This window comes from Cucurbita pepo, chromosome 10 (genome assembly GCF_057944985.1).
Source record: "Cucurbita pepo subsp. pepo isolate OVF chromosome 10, ASM5794498v1, whole genome shotgun sequence".
In the NCBI taxonomy this organism is placed as follows: Eukaryota; Viridiplantae; Streptophyta; class Magnoliopsida; order Cucurbitales; family Cucurbitaceae; genus Cucurbita; species Cucurbita pepo.
In genome coordinates, this window is record NC_141807.1 from 14,064,190 (window position 1) to 14,083,511 (window position 19,322).

The 19,322-nt window shown below is 34.0% G+C and overlaps 1 non-coding gene across 1 annotated transcript; it reads left to right on the top strand.

Moving 5' to 3' along the window:
• The first annotated feature begins 7,734 nt into the window (after positions 1-7,734).
• TRNAA-UGC (transfer RNA alanine (anticodon UGC)) lies at positions 7,735-7,807 on the top strand. The gene has a single exon. It is a non-coding gene; the product is annotated as a tRNA-Ala (tRNA).
• Positions 7,808-19,322: the final 11,515 nt, after the last annotated feature.

Consider the following 19,322-nt stretch of genomic DNA (forward strand, 5'->3'; position numbering starts at 1 on the left):
AGATCAACTGTGTTGCTTCCTATTCCAAAAGGCATTAGGGATAGTTGAACAAATTTCCCTTTCTATTTGAGTTTGTAAAGTTTTGATTTTACACTAGACAGTCTTATTTTGAATTTGTTCTTCTATTCTTTTGAATGAAATTTCTTCCTTTAAAAAAGAAATTTGTTTTTCCTTATAATTTAATTCATTTATTGATTGAATAATTGTATTTTTTTAAGGTTATTTATTTCACTAATCCTTGTGGGGAAAGAAAGTTAAATTTTATCTTCTTTCCTAAGGCCTTTTGACGGTAACCCCTTTTCATTTATTTTAAAAGGATATAATTGAGTAACGAAAGGAGTACCTAGGATTACCTCTTGTCCTAAGTCCTTTACTAAAAGGAAGGAATTTATGAAGCAAATTCCATCATTGCAAACATGTTCTTTTGATAGTTTGTAATTAATTTTGAGTTTGTTGTTGTTTGCACCTCTAAGACCCTACTAGTTTTTTTCAAAATACTTTGTAGGTATTAAGCCTTCTTGAATGCAATTTTGATCGGCTCCAGTATCTATGAGAGCCTTTATGGTGATTTTGAAATCATAAATTTTTAAGGTAACGAGAGCGTACCATTTTTGATATTGAGAAGTGGTGATGGCTCCAACGAAGGAACTTTGAAAATCTTCTTCGTCCAGGTTCGGTTGGCCCGTTTCCCTTTGTTCGGGCAGCCTTTCCTGAAGATTGAGAATTTCTTGACGAAGCATATAAGATTCTGACCTAGTTTCAAATCTTAACGCCTGTACCTCTTGTTTCAGATTATTAATCTCTCTTTGTAAATCTTGAGTAGTGAGTTCTCTCGGTTTTTCAAATCTTTTGAGAACTGATTGGAGTTTGTAGGGATTTCTTTCTTCCCTTTCAGGTGGCTTAGAGATTGTCATAACAATTTTTTTTTTAATTTCTGGATCTTGAACTTTTTCTACTACTTTGAGTAGAATTTCTTGATCCTTTGTAAGCACATTTATGCATCCTTCGCACGTCCTTTTTCCTTCTTGTTCTGATTCGTATTCTGTGCTAGAATATGAATCGAATTCTTCTTGGAGTTCGAGGATTTCTCCCTCGCTGGATTGTTCTGAGTCGGTTAAAAGCTATTCCACTAGTGTGACTTAGATACCCTTTCTTTGTGATATCAGTCATGCTATTTGAATAGCCTGAAGTCATCATAGTCTCTCCACCGGTTCCGAAGACTCCTTCGGCATCAATGTGCTCCAATGAAAGAGATCAGGCCCTTTCGTGAACCAGAACCGGCTTAGTTGTGTCTAAACCAAAAGTGAGATCTTTTCGCGTATACGCAATCTTGAAACCCAATTAGCTCACGGACTGTCTTCTCAACCCTGGCGAGTATGAGTGCTTGGTAAGAGAGAATGTTAAATGAGAAAGACATCCGATTACGACAACATTCGCAACTACCAAAGTGCACTAAACCTAGTAGAGATCTTCGACCTAACGATAATGGAACTTCAAGTCCATTTAATCAATCCTATTTGTACCTTATTGTTGACCGAATCGGATGCACGCCAGGCCTAAATTCTCTCTCAGTCACCCGAAGACGAAAGAAAGTGGCCAATCAACCGGCTCTTCATAAATCAACGTTGTAGGATGAGGCTGACTTTAGGTCTCGCGACGCGCTTCTAGCTGATCTCAGTATTGAGGAGTCTTTTCCAACCTACTAGGACCTGTTGAAAATCACTTCTCGGTTTGTTAACTCTTCAAGTCTTGTGTCTTTCCTACTTTCTTCGCTTGAAACAATTTCTTCTTTGCATGATGTCATACCACCTGCTTTTACTTGATGTTTTCTTGGTCAGAATAATAACGTTTCAAGTTACTGACGTGGACAACAGGGTTAGTCTGTATCCATAGGAGCAATTGGATCCTATATGATGTCTTCCTAATCTTGTGGACAACTTCGGCTAGTCCATAGAATTTTCCCACCAGTCTTTGGTTCTTGTTGCTTTGAACTCAAAGTTGATTTGACCTTAACTTATCATAACTCTCTATTTTCTTTGAAATTATCGTGGTCGACCCTTCTCTTCATCCGTCTGGATGGTATTTCTGCGTGAACATGTGTTGCTTTAGTGGTTTGTTTTTGTCTCCCTTCTTCAGTAGAGGTGTTGGCTTGGTGTCTTTGCCAAGCATTTGAGTGATCACTGAAAAGAGCCTTTGCAGGTCAATATTTCTTCTTACATTTTCTCTATCATGTTCTTTGTGTTCATTTAGATCAAGTGTGTGCATTGTTGTGTTATTCTAATAACTGGTATCAGAGCGAGGAGAGATTCACCACGATCTGTGAAGATGGAAAGTTCAAAGACTGGAATTGAAAAGTTTGATGGATTCGATATCAGTATCTAGAAGATGCAGATTGAAGACTACCTATACGAGAAAGATATTCAGGAACCCATTTTGGGGGTGAAGCTGGATACCATGACCACGGAGGAGTGGAAGCTCAAGGATTGTCACGCCGTAGGGTTAATCTGGTTGACGCTGCCAAGAAACCAAAGAAAGTGCGATTGGAAATGGTCCATACAGACGTTTGGGGACCATCTCCAGTTTCTTCATTTCTAGTACCAAAATTTCATGGATTAGATGTCTCGCACTGTGCAACGACAACTCTCTGTTTTCCTAAGGCTAGTCAGATATCTCATGACCACTCTTTTTCCTCCTCACCATATCTAGACACTATAACGTTGATCCACTATTGTCTTATATAGTTAACGTTCACTCTTTAACGTCCAAGAACATTTTATAACTACCACGAAAATCAAAACATACAATAAATTCATACAAGTTTTACAACATATCATATAATACAAAATACGGTTAGACTGCATACTTGGTCGCGGAGAGACGTGTCATCGAGCTGAGTCATAGAGATATACAACTCTTTATCCTAAGAAAAAATCTATATAATTTAAAATCTGGCTGCTCTGATAGCAATCTGTCACAACCCAAATTTCAAGGGTTCAAAACTCAAATAGAAACTAAAATTGAGAGTGAAAACAAATAAAAATAAAAGTAAATTAATATAAAATAAGAAAATGTTGTAAAATTAAAATGAGATTGAGTAACACAACATTAAATATAAAATAAAATTAAATTATAAGACGGTGTTGTTCAAATTTATCCAAACAAAAAAAAAAGCGTTTGGGATACAATTACAAAAAAAAAAAAAAAAAAAGTACAAAAGAATTCAAACACAAAGACAGACTAATGCTACATGACAACCCCATCTGTGAGTGCACAACCTTTGAAGGCTCCCTCATCTCAACGGTAAGTTCCATATGGCATGACAACCCCATCTGTGAGTGCCCAACCTTTGAAGGCTCCCTCATCTCAACGGTAAGTTCCATTACGAACCCATCCAAAATAATCAAACCTGTGACCGCATCTCCTGACTTTAAACGGCTAGTCTGAACATGGTTTCGTCACGAAAGCTTTAGAGATAAATCTATATTTACAAAAATATTTTTCTCTTAATTTCTAATTAGTCATAAAAAGAAATAATTAGGTACAAATTTGGTCTAGAATTCAAAACTTTCAAATCTTACCGTTCCTTAACCAGATTCAAATCCAAATTCTTAAACTCCTAGTACCTTAAATAAAGTTGGTATCCTCTCATAAAACAGGAATTTCTCTTAAGATCATTAAATTCTTATAGATTCCACACTCAATATCATTAATACAATTATGTTTTATCTTGAACATGCCAAACATGAAACTAAAGTGCGTTCAATTCAACTCCATTTTATTGCCATCTTGAATGATGTGTAGGGTATATTCTTGGTTTACCTTAAAGTTCTTGTGACATGACAATTCATATTAGTTAAGCTTTTTGCAAAATCACAAGTTAAAAGACAACAACGACCAACCTAGGTCTATTAGTCAATTCAAAGACAGTTTCTTTTTCCATCTTATGGATAATAATAGTTCAACTAAATCCATATTATGCAAAGAAACAAGTTTAAGACTCATAAAAACAACTACCTAAATTATATCCTAAAAATTTTAAAACATAAGTTGTAGTTGATAATTACACAAAATTTTCCCTAAATCCATGAACTCGTGCCCAATTAGTCAATCCTAAAGATTGTAACTAGCATATAGTAATTGAAGCTCCACATGAAGTAATTTAAAGTTCCCCTTACCTAACTAAAGTTCATCTCATCTTTAATGAAGCACGAATTGCACTGAAGTTCATGAAATGCTTATAGACTCCAACTCTGAGTACTATTAATGCAATTATGTTTCATATGAGTTTGTCATAAATGAAACTAAGGTGCATTCAATACAACTTTATTTTCTTGTCATACGAGGCAAAATAGAAAAATTAAATCAAACAAACTGATGAACTGAACCGAATCAATCCAACCAAAATTGATTAGTTTGTTTATTTTGTTGGGTTGTTGGTTTATTTGATAACCGTGGTATATTATAACAATTCAACTTTTCGTTTTATAGCCCTCCAACTACTAAGAGAAAAATATATTTGAGTAGAAGCTAAAAATATTGGGTGTTCAAGAAAAGACATTTGGTTTAGTGGTATGATTCTCACTTGGGATGCAAGAGGTTTTGAGTTTAATTCTTGAAATGCCCCTATGTCTAAATCTTTTCTTATCTAAGGACTTCATATTTGAAATCAACCTAACTTCATACTCAACATTTTATACTTACCATCATGCTCTTAATACTCAAAGTCTTTCTTAACATCCCATCCCAAGGTTTTATTTGGCTCAAAGTCTTTCTTAACATCCCATCCCAAGGCTTTATTTGGCTCAAAGTCTTTCTTAACATCCCATCCCAAGGCTTTATTTGGCTCAAGTCTTTCTTAACGCCTCATCCCAAGGCTTTATTCTCCAAGACAAATTCTACATCCGAGGACTTCACGTGTTTCCTGCAATACGACAAAATACGACCTTAATACCTAGGCCTAAGGCTTCATACATATGTTTCAAGTGGTATAACAAGGGTAAGGCTTCATACATATGTTTCAAGTGGTATAACAAGGGTAAGGCTTCATACATATGTTTCAAGTGGTATAACAAGGGCATTTGGTCTAGTGGTATGAAAGTTCGATTCTCAAAATGCCCCTTCATGAGATTGTAGTATGAAAGACATTTACCAAGTAAATAAACACATTAAAATAACACAAGTGACACGTATGTAAACTATGTTATTAATATTTTATTTCTATTATATCTTTCCTTATTTATGAAATAATGAGCGGAGATATTTTTCATTTTCACAATTACTGATGACGGGAGGTTTAGGATTTTTTAATGTAAGAATCGTGGGGATGTAGCTCAGATGGTAGAGCGCTCGCTTCCGGTCTGGAAGGTACGGAGATCGATACCTTGCATCTCCAAATGAATCGATCACTAAACTTATGAAATAATGAGCGGAGATATTTTTTCATTATCACTAAATATATTATTCCATCTTTCCTTGTTTATGAAATAATGAGCGTAGATATTTTTTCATTTTTACAATTATTGATGACGGGAGGTTTAGGGTTTTCTGATGTAAGAATCGTGGGGATGTAGTTCAGATAGTAGAGCGCTCACTTCTGATGTGGAAAGTACGGGGTTGATACCATGCATCTCCAAATGAATCAATCACTAAATATATTATTTCTTTTCAATTTTTTCTTATTTACGCCATAATGAGCGGGGATAGTTTTCATGTCACTATTATTGATGACGAGACGTTTAGGATTTTGTGACATAAGAATCGTGGGGATGTAGCTCAAATGGTAGACCGCTTACTTTGCATGCGAGAGGTACGGGGATAGATACCACGCATCTCCAAAATAAAACTATCTATTATTAAATATATTATTGAAAATTATTTCTTTTCAATTTTTCCTTATTCATGACAGGTTGAGTAGCAATATTCTTCATTTTCACTATTATTGATGATGGAAAATTTAGGGTGTTGTGATGCAAGAATTGTGGGGATGTAGCTTCGCTTAGCATGCGAGAGGTACGGCTTAGCATACGAGAGGTACGAGGATCGATACCTCGCATCTCCAAAAGAAACTATTTATTATTAATATATTATTTCTATTCAATATTTTCTTATTTATGACATAATATGCAGAGATACTTTTTCATTTTCACAATTATTGATGAAGCGACATTTAGGGTTTTTTGATGTAAGAATCATAGGGATGTAGTTCAAATGGTAGAGCATTCATTTCCCATGTGGAAAGTACGGGGATCAATACCTTGCATCTCTGATTGAATCGATTACTAAATATGTTATTTCTTTTCAATTTTTTCTTATTCAAGACATAATGAGCCAGGATAGTTTTTCATTTTCACTATTATTGATGACAAAATGTTTAGGACTTTGTGACATCGGAATTGTGGGGATATAGCTTAGATGGTAAGTACTCGCTTTGCATGCGAGAGGTATGGGGATCGATACCCTGCATCTCTAGATTTTCTTCATTTTCACTATTATTGATGATGGGAATTTGAGGGTTTTATCATGCAACAATTGTGGGGATGTAGCTCGGGATGTAGCTTATGATGGGAAATGTATTATGATGCAAGAATTGTGGGGATGTAGCTTATGATGGGAAATGTATTATGATGCAAGAATTGTGGGATGTAGCTTATGATGGGAAATTTAGGGTTTTATGATGCAAGAATTGTGGGGATGTAGCTTAGATGGTAGAGCTCATTTAACATGCAATGGTAGAGCTCATTTAACATGCAAGAGGTAGGGGGATATCCCACATCTCCAAAAACTATTTGTTATTAATATTTTACTTCAATTCAACCTTTCCTTATTTATGACATAATTAGCGTATATATTTTTTCATTTTCACTAGAATTGATGACATGACATTTAGGATTTTCTGATATAAGTATTGTGGGAATATAGCTTAGATGGTAGATTGCTTGCTTAGCATGCGAGAGGTACGGGGATCGGATCGATACCCCATGTCTCCAAAAGAAACTATTCGTTATTACTTTATTTCTATTCAATTTTTCCTTATTTATGACATAATGAATAGCGTTATTTTTTTATTTTCACTATTATTGATGACGAGATGTTTAGGATTTTGTGACATAAGAATCTTGAGGATATAGCTTAGATGGTAGAGCGTTTGCATCCCATGTGAGAAGTACTGGGATCGATACCAGACAACAACAAAGGAAACGATTACTAAATATATTAGTTCTTTTAAATTTTTCCTTATTTACTACATAATGAGCGGGGATAGTTTTTCACTTTCAATATCATTGATGACGGGAAGTTTAGAGTTTTTTGATGTAAAATCGTGGGAATGTAGCATGCGAAAGATACAGGGATCGATACCTCGCATCTCCAAAAGAAACTATTCGTTATTACTATTTTATTTCTATTCAATATTTCCTTATTTATGACATATTGAGTAGCGATATTTTTTTCATTTTCACTATTATTCATGACGAGACGTTTAGGGTTTTGTGACGTAAAAATTGTGGAGATGTAGCTTAGATGGTAGAGCGCTCGCTTTGCATGCGAGTTATACGGGGATTGATAGCCTGCATCTCCAAAAGAAAATATTTAATTTGTTATTATATTTTTTCATTTTCACAATTATCGATGCCCGGCATCACCAAACCAAACTATTTGTTATTAATATTTTGATATTTTTTTATTTTCACTATTATTGATGATGGGACATTTAGGGTTTTATGATGAACAAATCATGGGGATGTAGCTCAGATGGTAGAGCGCTCGCTTTGCATGCGAGAGGTACGGGGATCGATACCCTGCATCTCCAAAAATAAGACTATCTATTAGTAAATATATTATTTCTTTTCAATTTTATATTATTTCTTTTCAATTTTTCCTTATTCATGTCATGTTGGGTAGTAATATTTCTTCATTTTTACTATTATTGATGACGAGAAATTTAGGGTTTTGTGATGCAAAAATTGTGGGGATATAGCTCAGATGGTAGAGTGCTTGCTTAGCATGCGAGAGGTACGGGGATCGATACCTCGAATCTCCAAAAGAGAGAGATTGTTTTTTTAAGTATGAGTTAATTTAACATGTTATGTATAAGATGGGTACAAGAGATCCCATATAGAGAGAGGACTTATTGTAAGTAAAGAAAGCCTTATAGATAAAAGAGAGTAATGTCTCATATAGAGAGAGGGACAAGCACATATAGAGAGGACTTTGGCTATGCCATTCTTATAGATAAAAGAGAGCAATCTAGTGTCCCACAAGCAAATATAGAGAGGATTTTGGCTATGCCATTCTTATAGATAAAAGAGAGTAATGTCCCATATAGAGAGAGGACTTATTGTAAGTAAAGAAAACAATCTAGTTTCCCACAAGCACATATAGAGAGAGGACTTATAAGTCTAAAGAAAGCAATCTAGTTATACTGCTACTTGTGGAGAGGGAATTTGATGAATTCGTGAAAAGATAAGAACTTCTTCACAATTGCAATATCTGACTAATGAATATTATTGTCATTTATAGCTTCTTATAGGATGGCGGTAGTCCGATGCATATGACGGAACTTCTTCACAATTGTAATATCTGACTAATGAATATTATTATCATTTATAGCTTCTATCACAATAATATAAAATTTGGGGTTAAAGCTTATATGTGACTGAAAAGACCATTCACCACACGCTTGTAAATTAAATTATATTTACCACCTCTGAAATTTTTCACAGCAAACCTTCCAACAGCTTGCACTTTTTCGTCATTGACATCCTTAATTGGAACTAGATTTTAAGGCAAATCTTCTCCACGACTCACTTTGGAACACTTTTATAGATAGTTTCAACAAACTTACTTCGCTCGTTAATACTTTGGAGTTCAATATTTATAGTTGGAGAATGCTATTCAAATTGATAGGGTCGAATCTTACAACAAAGTCTAATTGAGCCTCCCTCTATTAGGAGATAGCTTCGAATCAAATTCTTTAGTTTGGACAATGGTTGCATTGTTTTAGTCAAACAACCGAGACTAGTGTATTACCAATAGTATAAACATTCTGTACGTCTATTTTCTTACATATTAACAATTGTATACAAATAATAATTAAATTTATGAGAAGAAGTTTGGATGGAGTTTTATTAAATAGGTCATCTTAAATTATATCTAAAAATATATAATATATTTTTTTTTTCTTGTTTACATTTAGGAGAACAAAACAAAGATTGAAGAAGATGTGATTCATGCCATGTTTTAATTTTTATTCTTTCTTATTTCTCAAAGATTAAAAAAAAAAAGTTATCATCTCTCAAGTATGGTTCGTTATTTGATTATTTTCTATTGAGTGAATTTTAAGTAAAACACACTCTCTACCCCAAGTAATTGCAAGATGCAAGTTTCACACTAAGAGAAATCAAAGTCCCAAGTATCAACGTCCTTTAAGTGTCAATTTTTATTCTCCATCTCAACATAAATTAAACTTATTTTCGTGAAGATATCTATTTATAAAAGCAAAATATCTAAGAGTCACGAAAATAAAAATGAGATATAGATACGAGACTTAAATATGATACCAAATAGATAGGGTAACTCTTAGGATTAGATTTGATTGAGTTATTTGGATTAGATTTGATCGAGTTATTTGAATTAGATTTGATTTAGTCATTCTTCAATTGGATGAGAGATTTCTCCCAATTCTTCTGATCTTTACAGTTTTCTTTTTCTGTTCGTAACAGTAACATGTCATTCTTAAAAAACTAGACACCAATGTGACAATGATACATTAATTAAAAAGAATTATTTCAAAAAATTTATCAATTTTATATTAGAAATAAATTCATATAAATAAGTTCATATATTTGTATACTTAAAAACAAGTTTAATGTACATTTCACTCTCAAAATATATTCAAAGTCAAGTGTCTGATACGATGGATTATAACTTTGTAATGTATCCATTGTATTAACAAGTGTTCAGTACATGCCCAACACGTGTCAGATTAGTGACACTAAGTTATTTTCATGCTTTCTTTACACCCATTTAAAGTATTTTGAAAATTAGCATGTCAAATATTATAATTGACTAACTACAACTTCAATTTTGTGCTTAAGTATGGTTTTGACCCAAGAGAAATAAAATAAATTATTTAGTTTGTATCAATTTTGTGTTTAAGTATGGTAGCAAAGATGATCATGAGAATGAGTTATTCTCATATGGAAAGAGATTTAACCTTAAGTTATATCTCATATCCTCCCCTAACCAATTATTTAGTTTTATTTAGTATGTTTTAGAAAGATATATCCATCAATACCAAAAAAAATAAAAAATAAATAAATAGAATAGATTAAATTAGCCAAAAGTAATGACTAACATAATTAAAAAAAAAAAAAAAAACATAAATGATGAATTGATTAAATTGGCGAATGGGTAACATAATTAAAAAAAAATGTAACAAACACACCAAAATAAGATTAGGAACACAAGTAAAAAAAAAAAACAGCCAAAAATCAAGATTTGGAAAGTGTTAAACAGTTTTAACATATGGACATTTCAAGACTTTACTCCTGCAATATTCCCATGAAATATAACACTAGAGCATTATAAAATTTAGAGAAATGATTGAAATTGATGTCATGTTCATATAGGTTGACTTTAATACAAAGGACAAATCGAACTTTCTGAAGGATAAATTGGGGACACAAGCCTAAGCTAATCAGGTAGGTGGCCTTACCATCCGTATGGTTATATTTGATGTTGACTGTGCCCGTGGTTCTGCAAGTGTCATATATATTGATATGTGTGAAATGTTTGTGAATCGATATGCTTATGATATGTTATAATATGTGAATTGTATGATAATACTTACGGTACCATGTGTTCAATGGTATATTTGAGATAGGATACGAGAAGGATGCACTAAACGTAATGTAACGATAGAAGTATGAGATGTTCATGAAACGTTATGGTTTGGTTACGTATCGAAGTGCTATGGGTATGACAGATTGATAAAAACGATATGGTCACGATGGATTCATAAAACAATACGATTAGGTTATGGGTAGAAAGGGATAGGATTATGATAGATTGATAGAACGATAGCGTTAGGATACGTTCCTGTAACGTTATGACTAAGGTACATTCAGGTAACGACACAACTATGATATGTCTAAGAACGTTAAGGCTATGATAAATTAGGGAAGGATATAACCACAAAGTTTTTACGATATGATATGATTATGATACTACATGTGAAGGACGGATATATATCCAACAAGTGTCAAAGAGGGACGTGAGAATAAATTATTCTCAAGCTTTCTTTACATCGGTAAAGAGTATTTGATAAGCTTTCAAAATTAAGGGTTTTCTTTTTTATTCTTCCTTCTTTCTCCCTTTAACGTTTAATTTTTTTTTAAATAAAAAAAGTTTAATGTGAGAATGAAGAAGTTAGAAAGGAGGAAGAAATGAATGTAATAAAACTTTTCCGTCGGTAGGAATAGAAATGGTGAATGGGTCCTTGATGATAGTCGACCGCTATACTCTGGTTTTGGATATAAGTGATGATTATCAACAATATGAGTTGTGTCAATACCACACCCTTATCAAGAGGAAGTAAAGTAGAGTAGAATAGATAAGCGATCCATTTGTTGAGAGTACTGTACAAGAAGCACAAGTAAGAATGTTGGATATAACTACTCTTTCACATCTGAGGGATGAGTCTCATAGATCCAACTACAATATCAAAGAAACTTCAGGTGGTAGTGATTGCTTGCATTGGTGTCTCCGTGGTATCCCAGCCACACGTAACATGATTTTTCTTGCTCAAACATAGCTTCATTTGTCTTAAAAGTTCACTTTTGAGTAATCCTGGAAGGCTTCTTAATTTGCAGCCTCTTATGAAGATGATCACTCCGAGGTGGATTTGTTAGTGAAGATGCAATTATATAATCAGGGTTTTATATCAATGGTTCCATTTATATCTATAAATGAAATTTGTGGTGTATTTTTTGGAAATTCAACACTAATCATCGGTTACATGGTTACCATTCTAAAGAAATTCAACTTTCGACCTTTTGTGAATGCTCAAAGCTACTTGCAAAATACTGTCGATTATGATCCATAATACTCACCTGACTCAAAATTGAGGTTTGTTCATATTTGAAAATGTGACAAACCAAAAGACAAGATGCTAATTAATATTGTTTGTGATCGTTGTTGTGAATTCTTCATCTTTAAATACATAATTTTTCCATCTTTTAAAAATATTATTTTTTTAGTTCGGGCCTAATTTCATAATAGGCGATTGAATCACAATATTGCAATATTTTAAGTTACTTTTAAGCTTAAAGGTCGATGAATAAAGTAATTACAGCAAGTTCTTTTTATGCATCTTATTTTGATCTAGCACATAAATGCTTCCTAATTATTTTATTTATTTTTTTATGAATTAGGTTATGAAGATCATTTGAATTATAAACGCTTTAATTCAAACAATATTTAATAACTAATCATTTTAATATTTATACTCAAATATACTAACAAGTACTAATAACACTCTTAAAGAATACAACTATTATTTCGAACTATAAAGAATTTAATTCCAACCTATTCTAATTGACAAACGCTTTATTAGACTCTATTGGAAGATTTCACTTCATCAATTTAAGTAGCGTTCAACTACAACTATAAATATCAAATTCTTAAGTATTCATGAACAAAATCGACCTAACAATGTCTCTTGGAACTATTTACTAAAGGTGTTAGAATGAGCCGTGTGGAAGGGTTGCCTTTAGATGCTTTAGTACCAATTAAGGATGTCAATATCCTAGTAGTGCGGAATGCAGGAACATTCATAGTTGAAAAGAATAACGAGAATAGTGGGCATCGTTTCATCTACAAGCGTGTGGTGAACGGTCTGGTTGGTATGACCAGAGAACATCGTCCTCGTAGAATTTATATTATTATGATAGAAGTTATAAATAATGATGATATTCCTTGGTCTTTTATTACAAAGGTGCAGAACTTTCTTTTTGTGCATGTGATATATCCATGGCCACCTACTCATAGCTCTCATCTTTTAAAGAAGTTCTCGAGTTCCTTGTCCCCAAGTAGCAATACAACTACTAGAATGCTATCTCTACTTATAATAAACCCTCTCTCTCTCGAAATATATATGTGTGTGTTTGTGGATGTATTACTCTCTTTTATTAATGAAATATAGCTTAGTCATAATGATATTAGGAGTATCTTTTCTATCCTTCCCTTCCTTATTGCTATATGAAGAATATGAAGATTATAAGTAAAAGTGTACAAGTAATTTGTTATTGTTAAGGATATTTAGTAATAAATTATAATTTACCATATATATTATATTTGATATTTTATTATAAGGCAAATATCTAATATTTGCTTTATTACCATAGGTATCCTTTTATTGCTATTTCCATTTATTACTATTTTCATATGCTTGTAATTTATTTGATTATAAATAAGATAACTTTCACACCATTTAGGTGTGGTGGATTCATCAAACATTATCATGGTATCAGAGCCATTTTGGTTTAGCAACTTGTATCCTTTCTTTTCAATGGCTTTTGAAATCTTCCACTGTTCTTCCCCACCATCATTGCTGGATTTGACGCCGCAGGGGCAGTCGTCATGGCTACCACCCTTTTGACCTCTAAATCATCCTTCGCCATACTCTGTACATACAACCTCACCTTTTCCAAACATAGCCTCTTTCATTTTCTTCCCAATTTTTCCTTCATCCTTCATCCTTCACAGAAACCCTAATCTTAGGATGATCATTAGTGTTCTCATCAGAAATATACGGAATCTCGACAAGCCCATCAACCTTTTGCAGAGATTTACCTTCGGAATCTAGGTGCCGCACTGGCCTCTTCACCAACAAAGTTGCTGCCTCCCTTCCTGCCAAAATTGGCTCATTCGCCCAATGTGGCGACTCTTCCGACTGGCCTTCTCGCCAAAATTGGCTCCTTCGCCCAATGCGGCGACTCTTTCGGCTTCAACATTGTCTTTGTCCCTTGCTTTAGGTTTCCCCTTCTACTTCTTGGGGTTAGACATATTCTCACCAGAGCCAAGGCAACATCGTCGCTAAGCGACAATCCCTCTTCATGGGTTAGACATATTCTCGCTGAAGCCAAGGCAGCATCGCTGCTGAGCAGCGATCCGTCTGGAATTTTCGATGGCAAAGAAAGTGTTTCTCTACGCCTCCTCTGAACCAGGTTTTTGACATCTTCACGAAAAGTGTTTATGAACCTCTTTGAATTTTTCAGATTCAAGCTTCACGTTCGTTCAAATCCGACGCTCAGCTTGCGGTGGGGTGTTAAGGATATTTAGTAATAAATTATAATGCTTATAATTCAATTTATCTTTGTTATCAACAATAATTATCAAATAGTATATAATTTTGTCCAAGTAAGGTCGATTCTCATTCCTTGCATGATATCATAACACAAAATCGAGCGGAAGGGTTAACAATAAATTGATAGCAAAAACCCATTCGTCGAACTAACTTATAAAGGAAGGGTTGGTTGGAAACCATGTCTATACTTCTTTGCTTTAATCACAAGTAACTAAAGATATATAAGAACAACATAATATGGCATGCCCAGTCAAAACATAAAAAATTTCTTGCCATGTTATAGTTAATGAATATGGTATGAACAAAGATCTGACGTCACACTTCATGATTGGAGACAAATACAGTGAGCTATGGTCGTCCATACCGTCCTTTGGTCCAATTATGTCAAGCAAATGTTGCAGCAAGCAAAGAGTTTTTAATAAGTTCGCTATTGCAAAAAGCTCGGTTTAAGGCTCAAATGTCTCTGATGTGAAAGGCGCACCAATTCAACGAGATTTAAGTAACCATGAATTCACATGATACAGCTTGTAAATGAAACGATGTCCATGACTCTTGTTATTTTCTTCCACTACAAACCTTCTAGCCTCTTGCACTTTTTTGTCATTGACATCCTTAATTGAAATTTGAATTGAAGGAAACACTTCTCCACAACTCATTATGGAACACCTTTGATAGATAGTTTCAACCGATTTACTTTGCCAAGGAATACTTTAAAATTCGATATTTATAGTTGAACGCTACTTAAATTGATGAAATGAAATCTTACAACAGAGGTTAATAAATCGTTTGTCTATTAGAAGAGAGCTTGGAATTAAATTCTTTATAGTTGGGATAAGAAACAAAGTATACTTTTTAGTTTTAAAATAAATTAATTTTTTAGTTTTAATTTTAGTCCCAATAAATTAATTTTGATGTGGTGTTATGTATTTTAATAAAATTAATATTAACTTAATCAACAAAAATTTGTATTTTTTTTTTAAATTATAATCTAAATTAATAAAAATACCATTGAACTTTGCACTTTAATCTAAAAAAAATACTCATAATTTTTTTAAAAAAACAATACAGTTAAATTTTCCAAAAAAAAAAAAAAAAAACTTCAAAACTACTCTTTTAACTTTCAAAAGTGTTTAAAAAAGATAGATGGGGAGAAGATTGTGTTCATGGGGAGAAAATTGAAGGTTATTTTAGGGGAAGGTTTTCAAGATCAGTATAAGATCCTCAAAACATAACAAGAAGTAATATCCTAGCTTATGGTCGCGATTAAGAACCTACTAGTAGGCTACTTACTAAGTTTTACTCACTCCATGTTTATCATTTTTTTTCATGTAACTAGGAGTTGGTCATGGATGAGAGCGGACTTTGGAGTGTGGGCCATGAACTAACCTCTGTTTTTTATCTAGTATTTTTTGTTCTTCTTTTGAGTCTGCATCTTATTTTTTGTTTGTAACGAGTATGTATATGTAACACCCCAAAAATGAAGGAAATTATCTTCCATAAGAATAAGCCACTTAGAAAGACCCAAAGCATAGAAAGGAAAAAAATTAAAGGATTAAGCAAGAACAAAGGACTTAGTCAGGTCACCCGTGTACCATAACAAGTGATTGCAAAGAGTTAAAAGGACTTTTGAAAAAGATTGGAAAGGAAAAAGTAAATACAAAGGGCAAAAAAGTCATTTTATCAATTATCAAGAATCTTTCCCAATCTGTAATTCCTTATCTAGAAGGAATCTCAAGATTCAGAAAAAGGGAAAAATGATAAAAGAGAGAAAATTGTAGAAAAATTATGGATTTTTCAAGAAAAATAATAATAAAATATTCAAAAAGTGGCAAATTACCAAAATACCCCTGGAAGACTGGATAATTACAGAAATACCACTTTAATTCGAATCAGAGCATCTACCATGACCATCCGGGAAAAATCTTTCGAACTCAAATCTCAACCGTCAGATCTCGTCCAAAATTTGATATGATCTAGAACCAACACCCACGGATCATCACGTCCAACGACTTGTATTCAAAGCCAAGGTCGGTAAAGCTATGATCGGAGTTGATATCTTCAAAAAATTATCCATAAAGTTTGAACTCTAAATAACGAAGATTCTGGAGCTCTCAATGTCAGTTTAAGCTCCTCCTATAAGGTCGGAAGTAGGAGCAACAATACGGAATAAGAATCGAGAAAGATCAATCCCCCAATTCAAGGCAATAAGCATTTAGATGGTGGATCTCCTACTCTCAGATTTCTTCCAAATTCGAGAGCAATCCTCCACCATTTCTCTTCAAACTTTTAAATAACGAAGAATCTAGAGCTCTCAATGTCGGTTTAAGCTCCTCCTATATAAAGTCTGAAGTAGGAGCAACAATACGGAATAAGAATCGAGAAAGGTCGATCCCCAAATCGAAGGCAATAAGCGTTTAGATTATGGGTCTCCTACTCTCAGATTTCTTCCAAATTCGAGAGCAATCCTCCACCATTTCTCTTCAAACTTATTCCTACAGTTTCTCAACAAGATTACCCACAAGTTCTATGAAGGAATAGAGTGCTGAAAGTGCCCAGAAACCATTCCCCCAATTCAATCCGCCATTGAAGAACTTGAAGAAAAACTTGGAAATCCAATTCGAGGATACATGATGACTCGTCGAGCAAGAATGATTCCAATCAGTTTCTGCACCTCCAAGGAATGCTTCCATAGAAGACCACGAAGAAAAATAACCTCGAGAGCGTGCCAAATTGAAGAAAATAGGTTTCGAAATTAAATTGGGGATAAGAGTCAAAATTCCTATCTACGATCTCTTTTCCTTCAAATTAAGGATTCCTCTAGCTTCAGAGGAAGATGTTGAGTAAACTTGACGAAGGAATCGAGAGTTGAGACATCATAGAACAAGCTACCCATGAGATCGAAAATCTAGCGTTTCGAGTGAGTTGCATACCGAGAACAATTTTTGGAAATTAAGGTCCTACACTCAAAGACGTTCCTCCAAACCAATTCCTTTAGCCTAAAGATAGGACATGGAAGGGGTTCAATGAAGAAATAGGGCCTTGAAACCCCTAGAATCGGCTACCCAATAAGAAATCCTTTGTTTTATCTCCAGCGATAAATCAGATTTTGGATGAACTTTGGTAACGAATATCTTAGGCTACGATCCACGAGAAGTAATCAAATAAATCCCTAACCCTTTCTTGTAACATCCATTTGTAAGTTTCACGAAGAAATCGAGGAGAGAAACGTTGTAAATGTGGCTATACAGGCCGAGTTTCAGATGGTGGCGATGCGAAAAATGCGCATCTTCTTCCTTTTCAGAGGAAGAAAACGATGATACGTCCAGTTCAACTAAACTGTCCAAGTCAACTCAAAATTTGACCTTTTCTCGAGTTTTCTCAGTAGATCTTATTTTATGAAATGTTGTATGAATCCTTATCCGGAGAGGTTATATAAGGTAATGAAGTTTGGGAGTTATTGGAAAACTTTAGTTAGCGAAACCAAGATATGGGAGAAAATGCTCATCACTGCCGCGAGGCCCCTATTTCTCTTTAGGTGGGATGCTTTGGTATATGTACCATGAGCAGGATTCCATGATGAACTTATTATCTCCCTCACCTAAATGAGATGCCCTGCACCACGATTTGCTAGCAGGATGCCACGATTATGACAACGCCACCTATGCACTCATGGGGAGAAAATTAAGAGTTACTTCGCAAGAGTTTTCATGGTTAAAATACGATGCATGACATGACAACCTCTAAGGTTTAGTTCCTGAAAATGAAACAAGAAGTCATATCCTAGCTCAAAGACATGCTCCAAACAAAACAAGAAGTCATATCCTAGCTCAAGGTTTAGACATACTCCAAATTACCAACTATTTTCTGTAAGGATCTATTTTATATGACATGAGAATAAATTCAAGATTTCAAGTTGTTTGGAGCAAGTTCGGAACCTAAAACTCATGCTAGTTATTATGGGTTCAAATGATATTGTTTGGAGCAAGTTCGGAACCGAAAACTCATGCTAGTTATTACGGATTCAAATGATAGCGGAGCGGAGCAAGTTCGGAATAACTTGTTTGGAGCAAGTTCGGAATAACTTGTTTGGAGCAAGTTCGGAACCGAAAACTCATGCTAGTTATTATGGGCTCAAATGATAGCGGAGCAAGTTTGGAATAACTCAAGAATGTTACACCTTATGCCTCGAGAAAATTTGTGTTTTCGCATCGAATGCTAGGAAACACCCTTTTGTTTTAAAATGTCTTGTGTTGTCGTTCCTTATTCTGTGTTTTCGCATCAAGGTCATTTCTTAAAAAGGTCCTACCGAGAGTTGAACCTAGGTCGTTGGATTCAAAGTCCAAAGTGCTAACCACTACACCATAGAACCCCTTGTAAAAATTGATTTTGGAATGGTTTTCCTATTTTATGCAGATTCCACAAGAAGAGAGATTCTATCACGAGTCAAACTCAAGTTATTGGATTTAAAGTTCTAGAGCTATTTTATCTAACTCGTTGTGATCTTGAGCACCTTTAGAGTGATTGCAAAAGTAACCCTCTAGTGTTGATTGAAGCCCTTGGAGAACATGTAATTTTATATATTTCTTATAATTAATTTATATATTGTTGTATATTACAAACAAATTGAAATAATACTTTACATCCCAGTCTTTCTTTCTTCCGTGCAAAACTTAACAGGAAAACCATATTATTTCAATATTCACTCGAGAAACAAGGGGTGAAAACTATATTATTGCAAACCCTCCATTATTGCTTCTACTTTGCGTCAAAATGCTTACACTAAATCATGTTACTAACTAGTTGGTTTGGTTCGGTTCAACCTCTAAATTTTTTTAGAATGTTTAGCTTTGTGTCTAGTTGATCTCTAAATGCTTAGAAGTATCTAATAAGACTTCTATTTAAGGAACTTTTCTCTATAAAAGATGTAAGACTTGAGGTTTATTATTAAGGAATTTCA